The 14453-nt window shown below is 40.1% G+C and overlaps 1 pseudogene; it reads left to right on the top strand.

Moving 5' to 3' along the window:
- The first annotated feature begins 418 nt into the window (after positions 1 to 418).
- The window catches only part of LOC135988667 (histone-lysine N-methyltransferase SETMAR-like), a 104967-nt pseudogene continuing 90932 nt past the window's right edge, over positions 419 to 14453 (top strand).

The following is a 14453-nucleotide window of genomic DNA, read 5'->3' as shown; positions in this document are numbered from 1 at the left end:
TTTAGAAGGCTTTAGCTGACAGGGAAATTCACTAAAAGAGAAACTTGTTTTTAACAAAACCAGGACACTTCCTCTCAACATTATTTCTACAGTGTAAACCTCTCTAATGATCACAATATAGTTTATTATAAGGAAGACAAAGCAACTAAGGAAAGGAAGTTTTCTTTTTTTTCCTTGAAGAAGTTACTTCTCTGTATAGGGACTTTAACTGCGAGGATGGGCATTTTGTTACAATGAAAATTTTTATTACTATTATTTCTACTATAGATATTGGCGTATTTTCTTCTTCAGTTATACATGAAGGGAGGGTTGCTGATTTGAGAGTTGGCAGCCCAAAGCCCTGCTTGCGCAGGTGATCCCATGTGGTGTTGTCCCCCGTGATGCTTGGCTGTGGCTTCTCTTTCTAGCCCAGAGCCCCATGGCGTGCTCGGCTGCAAGGACCTATGGCATGAAGGGTACCCAAATGCATTAAGGGCAGTTTTCAATCCAAATTTAGGCCTAAATTCTGCCTAATCCCTAACCCAGTGTTTGTTTTTTTTTTTGTACTGAGTGTCTCTAGGCCTTTAGAAATGCCTAGCCAGTCAAAAGTGGTGGCCCAGGGATTAAGTGGATTTTTAGATCATTTACATCTGGACGTAGTCTGTCTGTGCCGGAGTTTCCAATTACCCAAAATGGAGAAAATAGCATTTCCCTACTTCAGACAAGATTTGTGAGGATCAATGTGTTTGAGATTGTGACAGTAGGATATGTCTGTAACTTACATAGGTAATAGATCAACTTAAATACTTTTAATAAAAGTGGGCACAATAATTCATTGCTCTGTCACAGGAATATTGTGACGCTTAGTGTTTGTGATCTATGTGAAAGAGGTTGAGATCTTTTGATTAAAATGTGATATTGATATAACTGCATGAATTATGAGCCTTCCTGCTTGCACGCTGAATTTACTTCTTGACCTAGCCAGGCTGGGGTTTTAATCTGTGGTCCATGAAAATTGTTTTATCCCCTCCAGAAAGTTTTGCCCCTTTCAGGCCATGCAGACCTTCGTTTGGCTTTCTCCCGTTTCCGCTTTTTGGGTGGAGGGCAGAGCAGGCAGCAGATGCCAGGCAGGGGTCTTATGCCGAAGAGCGCGGCCGATAGCAAGGTAGCGTCGCGACTTGGTGCTGGCAGGCAGAAATCAAAATGCCACCCTTTGGCAGCGGAAAGAGCTGAAGATTTGTCTCCAGCAAGTGACAGGTGCCAAGGTACTGTCGACTGTTTTCTAATTTTAGTGGGAAGGCTGGCAGGGATCTTACCTAGACAGACAAGCGTTGTTTCTTCCTGGGCCGATCAGCTGCCACGCGTCCTGTTCCAAGTTGCTCGGCTCGGTGCCTCCCCGGCGTTTGGGAGCTGGTGTGCTGGTGGGAGGGAGAGGGGAAACCCCTACCCTTTTCGCGGGAGGCTTGTGAAACTTCCGAGCCTGCTTCAAGACAGTGAAACTCATACCTTGTACTAGCGGTCTGAAAAGAAGTGTTGGTAGGAATGTTATTAGTAACGCGGCAATTGATTTACGAAGCCTATTTGAAGTGCCTGTGGCGGTACGTGTGGTTGCACGCGTATGAGAAGTTCCTGCGTGTCCCCTCGCCTGGTGACTTGGGTGTGCAGTTCCAGTGCAGAAGCAGAAGTGGTTAGGGGAGTCCACCAAAGGGCAAAGAGAGCAGGTCTTCCCCCCTCCAAAGTGACTGGGGCTTGTGTGATCATTACACAGCATGTTCTGTCAAATTGCCCTGATTTTGACTTTTGATTTTGGACATAAGTGTCTAGGGAAAGGTATGAATGAATCTGAAATAGTCTTCTGTCTCCTCCTTTCCTTCATTCACAAGTCACCTTCACAGCTTAGAGGCAATGCATCCACCTCTCTGCCTCTTGCAGAGTGGTGTGATATTCATGGTGTTGCTAGAAACGTCTGTAGTAGGGAGCTGGTTGGCCATTTCCAGGATGGGTTCCATTGGCACTCTTAACTAGCTCTTTCAGTGGTCTCAGAGCCCTTTAGAAAGGTAAATGTGGTTCAATATACCTGTTTTGCCCGTGGAAAACTCAAGGGACGAGGGACAGACTGCAGAAGGTTTCAGCAGCAGAGCCAGGGTCACTCAAAATCCCCTTTTGGTGTGTGGTTCGGTGATGCACGTACCCACACCTACTGCTGGAGGCTGCTGGAAGAAAGGGGCAGCCCCACTCCGACAGTCTTCTGCCCCAGCCATGCACCCCTGCAGCTCCCCTTCGCCCGGCACGGGGCTCTTCTGTCCCACAACGAGCCAACCAGAAAGTTAAGCTGTCAGAAGAGTGACTTTGGGCAACAGTATGAAGCATCTTCTGCTGGTTTAGCTCACTGAACTGGTTCCTTGTGAGCTCAGCCATATGCCAACAAAGCACTGGTTTTGTACAGTCTTTAAGCAGCAAATGCAAAGTGATCCGTCACGTTTTGAAAATATCTGTAAAGACACTGCAGCTAATAAGGTAGATATACTTTTCTTCAAATAGCCCTTATTCAGATATAATCTCTAATTTAAGAGAGCCTATTGCTTTTATTAATGTGCTTTTCATTCTTATAATAATGATATGTCCAGTTTTTAGCTATTCCGGGCATTACATAAGTAATAATTGGGAGTATCCTTTTGTCAAATGTGACTGGAGATGGACAATACAGAAGAGTTGATATTTATCACATATTTCAAAGGTCATTTTCACCATCTCCACTAAAAGCTATACTTGCTCCAAGCACATCTTGCTTGATGGAGGATAAGTTCTGCTGTTTTGAGAGGGGTAGTTTTTATTTATAATTGTGAATGTGTTTAGCCACATGAGGCTGTCAATCAGTGAGACGAAAGCCCAGTAGGATTATTTCTGTAAGTGGCCAATTTTCCCCCACCTTTTCCCTCCAAATCAAGGACAGATGAAAGGTCATGATTAAAACAGTGGTTTTATTTTATTTTTTTTTTTTAAGTTTTTGGTTCCCCCCGCCCCCACTAAATTGTAAGTAACAGTTTGCAAGTGTTTTTTACGAAGATGTCAAAACTGCATTTTATCTTGGGGAAAGGGGAAAGGAAGAAAATTATAAGTTGTTGAAAATGTTGGCAATTTTCCAAATGGTTGTGTTGAAATTTATTTTAATTATTGTACTTGTGTCAGTTCCTAACTGGGGTAAAAGGAGGGGAAATAATTCAGTACAGTATTATGCAGCTATAGATTAAACAATTAATGGTGAACCTCTGTATCCTATTAGTATATTTGAATTCATTATTTCAACAAATTGTTTTATGAGCCAGTGACTAGTGGATTTAACCATTTATTTTGTAGTCAAAACAGAACAGAAGAATAATTGTCTTGCTGAAGCACCTCTTCATGGGTATGAATCTATCCAAGGAATTAACCTGAGACAGCCAAATACTGCAGAATGTCATTAGGAAGTTATTTTGTCCCAAGAGTTTGGTTTTCTTATGTGCGGTCAAGGAGCTCGCTATCTGGGAGGGTTTTGGCAGCTGTGTGGTGATCATCGCAACAGCTACCAGCCCTAAGAGTGTTGAGAACTTTGGCACAATCAGCATTTCCCTGGAAAATATCTCAGTTGGCATTGCATGTGGTGTGCTTCGCTTGAATATGTGTTAACCACTCACGAGTCAGAAATAACACTTCTTGACTGATCATGGCATGTAGATAATCACCAAAGTAAATAATTCCATGAGCAATCTGTGGGCTTAGTTTTGCGTGTAAGATCTAGTAACAATGACCAAATAAAAAGACTTTCTCAGGAAGTATAATACCATAGGGCAAATTATCTAAGGATGCAAGGATGTCACTGGTATTTCTTTGCAGTTCACATTAGAAGTATGTGAAGACCCTCATGATACCCTCATGGAATTTGGGCCAGATGTATCTTTATAAATATTATTTATGTGAAATATTTTCTTTTCAAATTAGGCATGAAACCAAGATTCTTTTTATGTCATTAGGTAACACATTTATCTTGATAAAGAAGGTAAAATGGGTAGTATTCTAATCTCAATAGCTTCTGATTTTCCATTTAGTGTTTTTACTGTGATAATGCGATTTCCTTTTTGCCTTGAAGAATCCCGTGCCTTTGTAATGTGCGATAAAATGTGTGTCATCTTCCACCACCACAAGGCATGCGTAATCGGTTACTTACTCTATCACTGATGATGTGAGTGGTACAAGTAACACTGGGTGATTTCAGCCATCTTTGCACTGCCACGCAGTTAATCCACAAATTTGACAATGCACAAGGCCCATGAATCAGGTAGAGCTGACCATTTAAAGGCTGGACAGTGAAGTGAGTCATTTCTGGGTGTCATCTCAAAGAAAGGTCCCATGTTTAGTATGTATGTAGTTTTGATGACCATTTTTTGCCATTTCCTTTCATTCTCCTGTGCTGACCTATTGTGAGTTTTAAATTTAAGCAAGGGGCTTCCTCTTTTTTTTTTTTTAATGTGAGCAGATGAGCAGAAGATGATGGTGTCACCCTCCTTAAAAAATTTCAGGTTTGCTTAGAAAATTGACTGTTGTTTCTGGTTGTAGTTTGGCTCTTTTTTTTCTCTAAAGTATGTAAATACTTCTTTGGTAGTCATTTTAAATTATAGGCAAGATGCTGAAGCAACATCTTAAGTGTCTGTGATGGTTGGTGGAACAGACTGTATTCTGCTGCACTTCTGCTGCCTCCTGTTCTCTTACTTTCTACTTCTGGGTGAGTCACGTAAATATCTAGCGCCAAGCTGTAGAACTAAGAGTGTAGCATGAGAGAACTATTCCCAGGATTTCTCCAAAACATCAAGGGCGTTGATGTTGCATAGATGTGTTGCTGTGAGCTGTTTATCGCTGGGTGCATTGCTGGGGAGGAGGGGTAGCAGCAGAGGTGTTGCCCAGGCTGCTTCTGAAGAAGGGTGCTCTCTTGTCCTCTTCTGCTTCGGTAGGCTGGTTTCACTAAAAATAAAGTGTCTCTTGGCCTAGGTCTTCTGAACTTGATTTACCCGTCTACCTCTTTTAAAATGGCAGAATGGAATTAGGGGGATGTGGAAAGGGAGAAGGTTTGGATGCCATCTTGAGAAAAGCATTTCAGGGGTACTAATTTTCCATTGTACATAGTGCAAGCTGAAGGTCAGCGAGACTATCGATGTGAAGAGAAACATGTGAATGCGGTGTTGGGAACACTTGCAGGGTGTGCCTGTGTTCAAAAAAAAAAAAAAGGCAAACAGGAAATTTAAGAGATGAAAGGTAGTAGAAAAAAAGTAAATTTTTACATGCACAACACTTTCCTTCACTTTCACTACAGGAGTGGGGGTGGAAAAAGTCGATTTGTTTCAGAACCTCTTCTGGAACCCTGTGAAATGATTTGTAGACAAGGTGTGCTGTATTACAAGAGCTTCTACTGGCTGCCTTGCCAATGAATTAGGGCCCTATTCCACACAAAAAAAAAGCACTTTCTTTTGCTTCAGAGTCCTTCGATCATTGCTATAATTCTCTGAAAGCAAACTAATAAAACTTCCTATTGACTAGCACTTGTGTGTGCTTTGAGCAGTTATTTACAGTCTACCATCAGCAGATTAAAAATCAATTAAAATCTATAGAAACCGCCAAAGTTACATACTCCTCTTTGCTGGTAAAGATTTTTTAAAAAGATTTTACATTAATACTTGCTGCTTGGTATTGCTGAAGATAATGAATCAGATTTAGGCAAAGTCTATGCATCTTTACCTTTACAGAAGCCCTGCTAAGAACCTCTTATCCACTGTGCGTCCCGTCCTCTGTGGAAATAGGAGAATTTATGCAATTCATTTAACTGAAATGGAGATGTTGAAAGCTCTCCAATACTATCATGATGGATGCTATTGCAAATGTGTAGGGAAAACAATAATCTTAATGATAAAATGATAAGTTTAATACTAGTACATTAGGATGGAAAGTCAATTTTAGTACTGTTAATACATTAAAATAAAGGAGACTTTGATTTGTAGTCCTGATTTTTTCCGTGGAAGCCCCACATGTTAATTTGGTTCCACTCTGTGATTCAGGAGGAGGCGGCGCTGGGCTGGGACTGCAGAGACCCGGTTCTGCCAGCGAACTGCTCTGGGGGATTTTGGGGTGTGCGGGGGTTTTTTCTTGAGTTTCCTCTCCATCTGTTTGCCTCCCATTCTTTGCAAGTCTATTCTGTTTATACCATTAAACTCTAAAAGATAGTGCTGCTTTTTAATTTCTTTATAGGTATGTGCTCCAAAGACTTATGCCATTGAGTAGTCATGATACTTGTTCTAATATGTTATTTGTGTGTAGACTGGAAGGATATAATCTACATTTCTAATTACTGTTTTTATTCGTCCTTTCTCTTTCATATCTCAACACAACTTTTCTCTTAAATGAAATGTACAGTAAATAAAGAAGCCGTGACTTCAGTACGTTGCAGTGATATTCAGGTATCAACCGCAAAAGGCAATGCTGATTACACTACTAAGACAGAAAGCCCAAGCACTGAGAAACTGGGGGTGAGGTGGTGTAGGGTGGGGAGAGGAGGGAGGCATAATTAAGGTAAGTTGTGCAACCTTGATTTAGTCCTCTTGTGGGTATGCATGTTGGTAGGCTGCTGTATTTGATAGACCAAAATGATTCTGTTGATGGGACACTGCAGAAAATCCAAAAAGGAGTTGTTTTTTCAGAGAGAAGTCAGAGTAAGTAAGACCAGGCTTTTACAACAAATGCTGAAAATAAACAAAATATGAAATGACTGTTAAGCAAGCAGAATCTATCTTGTGGGTGAAATTTTACATTAAAAAGACTGGTGTGATGTATTTATAGACTACCATGATTCATCTGCACAAGACAACTGAATTAGGATTGCAGAGTTAACTTAAATCCTGCATTTCTCTCTTTTTGCAACCTGAATAGTGTTGATGTAAGCCTGTGGGGTAAAAAAAAAACGAATCTCACCTTGTCCATCATACTGACTCCTTGTTGTTGTCCTTGTGAGAACCTCACATCCAGCTGCACTGATTTCTGCCTCTCTCTGCCTGTAGGAGCAAGGCTATAGGTTGCTGCCCTCTAACCACCCTGGAGAGAGGGAGAATTGTTAGGGTGCTGGTGAAGGAGGGCAAATTTTTCCTAAGCTGTTTTCCCTGTTTACCCCTCTCATGGCTTGTCTACAGTGTTACTGGTCGTCTTGCCTTACTGCTTTTTTTTTCCCCACTAAATTGGTTCTGGTCTCCACTTCTTAGTGGATGCTGGCACTCCGTTTGTCTTCATCTTGCTCTTCCAGACCATCAGCTCAAGTTTTTCATGTTCTCCAGTTGTCCTGTATTAGCACCCAGATACCTTCTCACATTATTCATCTCCCCTAGCTCCAGATGTCAGGAATCCTCCTCTCCTGGTTCGGCAGTTTTCTTGCTTTCCTGACAGAATCCCCCAGCACCTTGTTCCACTGTTGTTTTCAGTAATCTAGTAACTCTCTTGTTTCCCTCGCCCACTGCATTGAGTGGCTCAGAAAGCCACGCTCCCATCTGCCTCGGCGTGGGGAGGGACGGCAAAAGTGGTGAGCCCACCTCCCTGGGGATGCCTGGGGCTCAGGGATGCTCAGGGCTCTGTACAAGCACAGACTGGTCAGCCTTTGGCATCAGGAATGGCAGGCATCTGCCCACTGAAGGTCGGATTTTAAAATTGCCTTTTTTTTTTTTTCAGCTGAGAATATTTTTTGAGTCTTGTCTGTATTTGTAAAGATTCAGACATTTTCTGATGTTTGTGTATCTGCCTCTCCAGGTTTGTATTGTTAGCACTAACAAATTAATTTGCTAAAGTTATTATATTAAGATACTGAAGTTGTTCTTCTATCCTTTTTGTTACTATGTATACCTCCTAAAATCTGTCAAAAAATATGTCTTTTTGAAGCTATACAAAAATACCATTGCTTTCAATAGTGCTACCATTTCATTCTTGGAACATCATATTGCTTTACTGCTTTCAGGATTGATTCAGCTACCTTTTTCTACGCTGAGCCCTGACTCATAACAATTAGCATTACATATGTGCTAAACTGATTTCTCAGAGATACTTTTCTGAGAGGGATTTTACTTCCCAAGCATCCTTGCTAACTGAGACTGCTCATGTGCTGGGATATTTAACGGAAAGTCAGTCTGTCCTCCAATCCAATCCCATTTGAAAAGAAACAAAACCAAACTGATGAGGTTTTTCAGTATTTTACTTGAATCTAAAGAGCTGTGTTTCTAGATAAGGTTCCTATATTTCTGAGTTATTGTACCATAAAATATTAACTGTTCTCCTAGAGCTATACACTCTTTCAGTTCTTTCTCAGCATATCATTTCTCTTTTTAGATATCTGACCTTTCTGTAATTCTTCTAATCGATGGAATAGTGCAATTTATCTTTTCTTTATACATCACCTTACTTAGCGTGACTGAGTGGAGAGATGGAGGGGGTGCATATATCTTCTTGGTACTTTTTTCTGACTCAGTGTTTAGTCATTATTTTCAGTATCATTTAATCTGTGGAAAGTTTCCCCATATGTCAAGCATATTTTAAACATGCAGCTGAGATCTCTACTACAGTAAGCCCTTTTCAGATACAATGCTTACCAAAGGGCAGAGTTCAATCTACAGCATTTATGGAAGTGACACTTTTTCAAATGCTGTTATTTAAACAAATACCAGAACTGTGTATTCTCGTTTAGGTAAACATGTAAATCAGGTTTCCCTATGTACCTCATTTCCCTTAGAAGTCCAATACTTTGTGTTGTCTACATAAACAAGTATTAGGTGAGCATACTTAAGCTGTGGTACCCTTTGTTACAAGATATTTTAAGTATTAAAAGTTCTTGCAAGAATTCGTCAAGTACTGTTAAGCATAGAGATGCAACCTGTGGCTGAGGAAATTCCCGTGTTGGACATCCCTCCATGCTTGTAGGTGGTACATTGAGTATTACTGTATGTTTGTCCTCTCTGAGCGTCCGATACCCAGCACTGTTTGAGGCAGGGCACTGGAAGAGACGGACCCTTGAGCTCACCCACTAAGCTTGTTGTGACATCAGTACAGTTGGATATGTCAACAACTATCAGGTGGTTGTAAATTGTTGATGTGTTTTTGTGCCTAACTCTTGTTCTTCTGATGTATTTGTAATAAATACTTCCTCTCAGGTCTGTCGTCCAGATGCCATGTTTCTATGTGTGCGTGTATGTACAAGAATACGTGTTTCTGTGAATGTCTACTACTTTATGAGCCTATGAGGTCTTGATTTAGGGTGCACACAATTTATAATAGTCTTTCCCTAGATTTCAGTCCATATTGAATCTCAAACTTACCAAAAATTGTTTTAAAGATATGGCCTCAATGTCAAAGAGTATACAGGAGGAACGTAAAAATATACAGCCAACAACTGTAACAATAGTCTTGGAATGATGCTACAGAAGCTCTAATTTTTAAGTTTGGTTCCTGCAGAAGCTTGCTATTAGTTTATTGGGAGTGTTGGACCTAAGAGTATTTAGGTTTTTTTAGCAAATATGTTTGGATGTTTAATTGAATGTAGTAGGGTTTGGATGCTAATGCATTGGTGATCATGGGAAAATAGGTATTCCTTAACCTTCCTCCTCTTTGCTGTAATTACTGAATAATGCTATTTATGGTAAGGTTGTATATGTGTGCATGTCTTGGGAGAACGATGTGGGATTACTTTTTAACAAAGAAATGGAATTCCTCTTCACAGGAAATTAGAATTGTGACTCTAGACTTGCTAATTTAAATAACTTGCTGGCTAAACAGACATTTTTAAAGCATTAAATGCTATTATGTTTTGTGAACATTAAACAGATTTTCCGAAATATATTAATTTCCCGTTGGTTTTCTTTCCTCCTCCTTGTTGCTTTTATTTGAGACTGGGTGATCCTTCACACACCAGAGGTTTGGAAGAGTTCTGAGGCTGCTCTGGTGCCTGGATTTAGCATTACTGTTCCCCTCTCCTGCGGCTTTTACCTCTGTTCTCAGGAACAGTTGATGCTGACCACGTGGACTGATTCAGGATGAAGGAGCCAACTGGTAATGAGTTTGCAGCAGCCTGATACCCTTGGTAAACCCTGAGCGTGGTACCCTAGCAGCAGTGAGCCTGGGTCTTCTCAAATTTAAAAAAACCCCTGGTATCCAGCTCTTTCTAAACCCTGAAGACCAGTCCAGAAAGATGATGAGAGAACAAAAGATAATCCTATATTTTTATGGAAAATCAGTAACAGATGTTTGGCTCCAGAGACTGATACACATCAGTCTTTTTGACTTGTATTTTCTAGACTAGCTTCCCAAAGGAAGGGTTAACCTTTTTTTTATGAGGAGTTTGGGGGGACAAGGGGGCAGAGGAGGAGGAAGGGGTTAGAATAAGTTGAAATTCCCTTTATATAGCTACATCTTCAACATCTACGAGCTTGGAAAGTTTGACTCTGATCTTCACTGTTAGCGCTTGGGCAGGTTTTATGACTTGCCATTGTTCACAGCATCACAGAAGGACCCAGGTTGGAAGGGACCTCAAAAAATAGCCTGGTCTAGCCTTTTTCATTAGAGAACTTTAAACTCAGATGTTTCTTGGGCGGTCCACCATAGTAAGCAGGTTTGTGTATGAAGAAAAATATGCTTTTAAATTGAACACTACGGATAGTGCCTATCCTTAAGTCAAACAGTACTGCAGACCATGCTCCGTAACAACAGGTTTTTAAAAGTTTGAATGAAAAATGAATGTAATCTTGGACATTGGTTATATAGCTCCTATTAACTCGTATTGGCTACTGATTATGCAATTTCTGTGCTGGTCACTTCGATTAGCCTTGATCATTTGAAAAAAAAAAATCAATTCACTCTCCTGGTTTTAATTTTGATAATTCAGATTCATGATGTTCTTCATGTGCTTTGTTTGATGCTGTACATAAATCAAGGTTATAGACTAAACCAATTTGTGAATGAAAAGTTTCAATTTTCTTTTCTTTTTGGCTACAACTACACAAAGAAATCATCATTTGGGCAACTAATATGCCTAAGTATCCTTCAAAAGGAACTGTGATATATTAGAGCTGTTCAAACATCCTCACAAATCATTTTGCCTTACAGCTTTGATCCTGAAATATGTGAAATGATGTCTGATTTATGCCACTGATCCTTCTTTTAGATAGTTAAGTGTTCTTGCTTAATGTTATTAAATAAGTTCAAAGCAGCAAATAGGCCATCCTGGGCTGAGGACATTTGAAAAATAGCATTCTCAGCAGGCTGTGTACACGATATATGTTCCTTAGTTTTTTCCTTAGCGTGTTTTTTTTTTTTTTTTTTTTGTACTGCAAGCTACTGGAACTTTCTTCTGCTCACATCTTTGGTTACAATGGTGTTGGTTTATGGTTTGAGTTTGTGGTGTGGTGGTTGGCGCGTGTATGTGGTGTTTTGTTTTGTTTTTCCCCTCTTGATAGCTTTCTTCTGGGCTTTGTTTTCATTGCAGTATTTTGGGGGTGGGGGAGTGGACAGAAACAACCTCGGGACAATATGGGAAAGATATCACAGTCTACCCTAACTGGGAGGCTGATAACATGCGCTAGCAATGGTATAAAACAAGCTGTGTGACCCAGCTGAAGCACTATGAGAAAAGAAACTCTGAGGGTGTAAAAAAAAATAAGAACTATCGATATGTTGTGATTTCTTTTTTAACACACGAAAGGAAAGAGAGAGATGAGAAAAACCTTGATTCTGAAATATTTATCAGTAGAAATATTCCAGACTTGCATCAGAATACTGAAGTGCAAATCTCCCCAGGCATAAGGGTTGCATACAAGTCACATCAGCTCTAAATTTAGTAAACCTTTTAATGGAAATGTCACACAGTTCAGCCACAAGATTTAGGAATTTCAATATGTTATATGAGATTTATAACCAGAATTATTCTTGTGAATTTTCAGTCAGAAATATTAAATGAGCATTTCCAGTCTGCTATGATCCTTGCTCAAGCAATGAGAACCATCTCAGTCACCTGCTGCTGCAGAAGAGCCATTAGCTAGAGAGAACTTCTTCCCAACACTGTCTTCAGCAATACTAGTCCCAAAACATCAGGCTTTCAGATATAAGACTGAAAAACAAATATTAAATTTGAACATGAGACATCATCCCACTACCTCTTAAGTTGTGTTGACTTCGATGTCTAGGCTTGGGAGTTGAAAGTTGACGATATGTTCTTGTCCTCACTTGTGTGCTGCCCTGACCTATGAACTGTTTTTGTGTCTTTCTCTCCTCATTTATATGCTCCTGGAGTACAAATGTAAATGCATATAATGACTTTTCTGGAGTTAGCCTTCTTTGGTAGATAATGGTGGGTTAGTTGTTCACATCTCATTGTACATGGATGGCATTAAATGATATCAAAGGCTGTTTCTGCAGCTGGCTGCATTGAACACACCATGATTATTTCCCCTGTGACCGTAGTAGACTAGCTGACTGTTCTCATCCTAAATTCCTTGCTAGCGGTTTCTGATAAATTTTTGTAAAATATTGTTCCAGATGCTGGTTATGCATACATTTGTTTAAACTTGTGGTTCCTGTTATCCTACAAGTTTTTTTTACAGACACTACTGATGACAAGCCAGTAAAACAAACGAGACAGCTTTGGCCTCGTGAAACTTGCCATCAGTTTTAGGCAACTGCTACTGCTGGTAGTGTACATAAAAATATGTGTACGCTTCTTGGTAAGGAAGTTAGCCACTGGTGAGTTCTGGTACTCCAGCTGGTCTGTTTTCATGTAGTTCGGCCATCTCCAGATAATGTTACTACACTCTTCAGTAAAGTGTAACTCGAATGACTCTGTGTTGTTTGGTGTTAGCTGCTCGGTCCCTCTCCTTTTTCTCTGGAAACTGGGACCTTCCAAAAGTTGACATTGGTATCGGTTTTGAGGATTGCTTTGTTTTATAAGGTTATGCTGCTAGCCCTTTTTCTTGTCAAGAGAGCGGTGAAAAACACAGTGACAGCAATCTCTAGGCTTGCTTTTTTTCCCCTGTGCTTTTTCTGAAGTCCAGTACTCAAAAATATGGTCATCAGGTTACTTTGGAGAGAAGAGCAGATGGGTTGCTGCTAGGTGTGGTGTTACAGCCACTATTTCTTCATGCTGACCTAAACCAAGATTAGTCTGCTACCCAGATGAGATAACATTGCACCTAGTGAATGAGAACCAGAAGGCTGCATGTAAGCAAGAGAAACTGGCTGAAGTCTGTCAGTGTAATATTTTAAATTCCCAGCTTTTCTTTGTTTAGCTTTTCTGTCATGAGCACTGCTTATAAAGTTCTCAGTCTTCAAATTATTTGTTTAGTAAGGTTCCATGAAAAAGAGTGGGGCAAGGGAAAAAAAAGTAATAATACAAATATTTAAATGTTATGAATACAAAAATATTTTAATGAATAAATATGTATATTTCTACTTGCTCTTCCCATATTTTTATATCATACCTACCCTGAAAAAAATCTGCACGAACAGGACAGCAGGCAGCGACTCATCAGCTGGTTGTTTTGGTGGCTGTATCTATTGCTCTTCATGCCAGCCATTTAATTTTATTTTCACCTGCTTCAAAGAAGTTGTTAGCCTGGGATTTAGGATGTCTGGATTGATAGTCATTCTCTGCCATGGAAAAGCATAGTAATTGTTAAATATTTGATGTGTTTGTTACTTAGGGTCATGGAAGGGGGCACATGCTAAAATCACTTCTTACTTGTGTGGTTGTACCCCCATTAAAGGGTAGGAGGGGTTCAGGTACTGCTGTGGCTTTAAAAAGGAATTGAAGATAAGAGGTACTTCAGAGGGATTACAACAAGTAGTCCCATCTCTGTGCAAAATACTACAGTATTCTGGTTATTTTCCCAAAGGGTGCAATTTACAATAATGTTTCACAAGGTTTTAGACCGTTATGTTCATGGAGAGATGGGTTGTGTTGTTTTTCATGTTTGCTTTTTATTTCTTTAAAAAAAAAAAAATCTTAATAAACGAAAATACAAAAGACAGTAAGAAGTTGATGTGTGTGTGGTTTTTTTGTGGTTTTTTTGTTGTTGTTGTTTTGGGTTTTTTTGGTTTTTTTTGTGGTGGTGGGGACTGCTTTTTGTTGTGGTTGGGAAGCTGCATTTCTGCCACTCAAATGACTCTCAGCATTGGACTTTTGCCGTACAAGGACAGACAGATCTAATCATTAGTGAACGCCAGAAAGCAGGAGAGCCCTGGAGAGAGAGAGAGAGGGAAGGAGAGAGTGTGTGAGACGGAGCTTAGTTTATTTCTGCGGTGTCACATCAATCTGCCCGGTTAAGTGATTGAAGGGGAGAAACACAGGCTGCAAAAGAAACTGGGCCCTGATTTGTTCAGGGTCACCAGCAGTGGTTTGAAACCATCTTGTTTGCAGATACCTCTTTCATGTT

This window comes from Caloenas nicobarica, chromosome 1, assembly GCF_036013445.1.
Source record: "Caloenas nicobarica isolate bCalNic1 chromosome 1, bCalNic1.hap1, whole genome shotgun sequence".
NCBI lineage: Eukaryota > Metazoa > Chordata > Aves > Columbiformes > Columbidae > Caloenas > Caloenas nicobarica.
This window is presented reverse-complemented; position numbering and strand designations above follow the sequence as displayed.